The sequence below is a fragment of the Arachis hypogaea genome, chromosome 14 (genome assembly GCF_003086295.3).
Source record: "Arachis hypogaea cultivar Tifrunner chromosome 14, arahy.Tifrunner.gnm2.J5K5, whole genome shotgun sequence".
Classification (NCBI taxonomy): domain Eukaryota; kingdom Viridiplantae; phylum Streptophyta; class Magnoliopsida; order Fabales; family Fabaceae; genus Arachis; species Arachis hypogaea.
In genome coordinates, this window is record NC_092049.1 from 76880579 (window position 1) to 76884126 (window position 3548).

The following is a 3548-nucleotide window of genomic DNA, read 5'->3' on the forward strand; positions in this document are numbered from 1 at the left end:
GCCATGTCTAGTGTTTTGGACCGGAGCTTTCACTGAAAGCTTGGCTGGCTAGTAAGCCATGTCTAATTCCTGGACCGGAGTTTTAGGCTAACACTGCATGATTCCTGGAATTCTCATTAAAAATTTTTGAATTCCTTATTTTCTCTCTTTCCAATTAATTTTCGAAAAAAAAATAAAAATAAAAATACAAAAAAATTTATAAAATAACAAAAACAAAAAAATTTTGTGTTTCATCTTTGAGTAAAGTGTCAAATTTTAAGTTTGGTGTCAATTGCATATTTTTAATTTTCATTAAAATTTTCGAAAACTCATGCATGTGTTCTTCATAATCTTCAAGTTGTTCTTAATGATTTTACTTATTTGATCTTTGCATTTTCTTGTTTTGTGTCTTTTCTTGTTTTTCATATGTATTTTCAATTTGTTAGTGTCTAAACATTGAAAATTTCTAAGTTTGGTGTCTTGCATGTGTTTCTTTTCTTAAAAATTTTCAAAAACATATTCTTGATGTTCATCTTGACATTCAAAGTATTCTTGCATATTTTTCTTGTTTTGAGTCATTTTGTTGTTTTTCTCTTTCTTCATTGAAAATTTAAAAATTAAAAAAATATATTTCCCTTATTCTTCTCATAAATTTTGAATATTTGAGTTGACTTAGTCAAAAATTTTTAAAAACTTAGTTGTTTCTTATGAGTCAAATCAAATTTTCAATTTAAAAATCCTATCTTTTCAAAACCTTTTCAAAAATCAAATCTTTTTCATTTTTCTTTCATTTTTTTTCGAAAATTTATAAATTGATTTTCAAAATCTTTTTCTTATTTTTATCTCATATTTTCCAAAATCTTTACTAACAATTAATGTGATTGATTCAAAATTTTAAGTTATTACTTTCCTATTAAGAAAGGTTCAATCTTTAATTTCAGAATCATATCTTTTTGTTTCTTGTTAGTCAAGTAGTCAACTTTAATTTCAAAAAATCAAATCTTTTTAAATTTCCTTTTCAAATCTTTTTCAAAATAAATTTCAATCATATCTTTTTCAAAACTTAATTTCAAAATCTTTTCTAACTTCTTATTTTTTTTAAAATTGATTTTCAAATCTTTTTCAATTAACTACTTGACTTTTTGTTTGATTTTAAAAATTCTTATCTTTTTTTTAAAACTATCTAACTACTTTCCTCTCTCTGATTTTCGAAAATCACTAACCACTTTCTCAAAAATCTTTTTAATTAAATAATTTAATTAGTTTTCAAATTTTATTTTGTTTCTCTTTTTAATTTTCGAATTATAACTGATTTTTTTAAATAAAAACAAAAATATTTTCCTTCTCTTTTTAATTATTTTCGAAAACCCTCTCTCTCATCTCTCTCTATTTATTTATTTATCTACTATCACTTCTCTTCTACTCATAATTCGAACCCCCTCTTGTTCTCTGTGTTCGAATTTTTCTCTTCTCATTCTTTCTATTCTTCTCTTCTTCTACTCACATAAAGGAATGTCTATACTGTGACATAGAGGATTCCATATTTTCTTTGTTCTCTTCTCTTTCATATGAGCAGGAACAAGGATAAAGGCATTCTTGTTGAAGCTGATCCTGAACCTGAAAGGACTCTTAAGAGGAAACTAAGAGAAGCTAAAGCACAATACTCTGAAGAGGACCTAACTGAAATTTTCGAAACAGAGAAAACAGCTATGGCCGAACCCAACAACAACAATGCAAGGAAGGTGCTTGGTGATTTCACCACACCAACTTCCAATTTCTATGGAAGAAGCATCTCAATTCCTACCATTGGAGCAAACAACTTTGAGCTTAAGCCTCAATTAGTTTCTCTAATGCAACAGAATTGCAAGTTATATGGACTTCCATTGGAAGATCCTCATCAGTTCTTAGCTGAATTCTTGTAAATCTGTGACACTGTCAAGACCAATGGAGTTGATCCCGAGGTCTACAAGCTTATGCTTTTCCCTTTTGCTGTAAGAGACAGAGCTAGAACATGGTTGGATTCACAACCTAAGGAAAGCCTGAACTCTTTGGAAAAGCTGGTCAATGCTTTCTTGGCCAAATTCTTTCCACCTCAAAAGATGAGCAAGCTTAGAGTGGAAATCCAAATCTTCAGACAGAAGGAAGGTGAGTCCCTCTATGAAGCTTGGGAAAGATATAAGCAATTGATCAAAAGGTGTCCTACTGACATGCTTCCAGAATGGAGCATCATATGTATATTCTATGATGGTTTGTCTGAGTTGTCAAAAATGTCATTGAACCATTCTGCAGGAGGATCTCTTCATCTGAAAACCCCTATAGAAGCTCAGAAACTCATTGAAATTGTTGCAAATAACCAGTTCATGTACACCTCTGAGAGGAGTCCTGTGAACAATGGGACGCCTTATAAAAAGGGAGTTCTTGAAATTGATACTCTGAATGCCATATTGGCTCAAAACAAAATGTTGACTCAGCAAGTCAATATGATTTCTCAGAGTCTGAATGGATTACAAGCTGCATCCAACAGTACTAAAGAAGCATCTTCTGAAGAAGAAGCTTATGATCCTGAGAACACTGCAATGGCAGAGGTGAATTACATGGGAAAACCCTATGGAAACACCTATAATCCTTCATAGAGAAACCATCCAAATTTCTCATGGAAGGACCAACAGAAGCCTCAACAAGGCTTCAATAATAATGGTGGAAGAAATAGGTGTAGCAATAGCAAGCCTTTTCCATCATCTTCTCAGCAACAGACAGAGAATTCTGAACAGAGCCATTCTGGCCTAGCAACCATAGTCTCTGATCTATCCAAGACCATACTAAGTTTCATAAATAAAACAAGGTCCTTCATTAGAAATTTGGAGGCATAGTTGGGTCAGTTGAGTAAGAAGATTACTGAAACTCCTCCCAGTACTCTCCCAAGCAATACAGAAGAAAATTCCAGGAGAGAGTGCAAGGCCATAACCATGACCAACATGGCCGAACCTGGAGAGAGTGAGGAGGACGTGAGTCCCAGTGAGAAAAGCCTCATGGGACGTCCTCTGGACAAAAAGGAGTTTCCCTTTGAGTAACCAAAGGAATCTGAGGCTCATACAGAGACCATAGAGATTCCATTGAACTTCCTTCTGCCATTCATGAGCTCTGATGAATATTCTTCCTTTGAAGAGGATGAAGACATCACTGAAGAGCAAGTTGCTAAATATCTAGGAGCAATCATGAAGCTGAATGCCAAGTTATTTGGTATTGAGACTTGGAAGGATGAACCCCCTTATTCACCAATGAACTGAATGCATTAATGAGGCAGACATTACCTCAGAAGAAATCGGATCCCGAAAAATTTTTCATACCTTGTACCATAGGCACCATGACCTTTGAGAAGGCTCTGTGTGACCTGGGGTCAGGGATAAACCTCATGCCACTCTCTGTAATGGAGAAACTGGGAATCTTTGAGGTACAAGCTGCAAGAATCTCACTAGAGATGGCAGACAAATCAATGAAACAGGCTATGGACTAGTAGAGGATGTGCTAGTGAAGGTTGAAGGCCTTTACACCCCTATTGATTTCATAAT

General features: G+C 33.8%; 1 non-coding gene across 1 annotated transcript; it reads right to left on the reverse strand.

The window, feature by feature from the left end:
* Positions 1-2084: 2084 nt before the first annotated feature.
* LOC112745234 (small nucleolar RNA R71) lies at positions 2085-2192 on the reverse strand. Its single transcript, XR_003173172.1, has one exon. It is a non-coding gene; the product is annotated as a small nucleolar RNA R71 (small nucleolar RNA).
* Positions 2193-3548: the final 1356 nt, after the last annotated feature.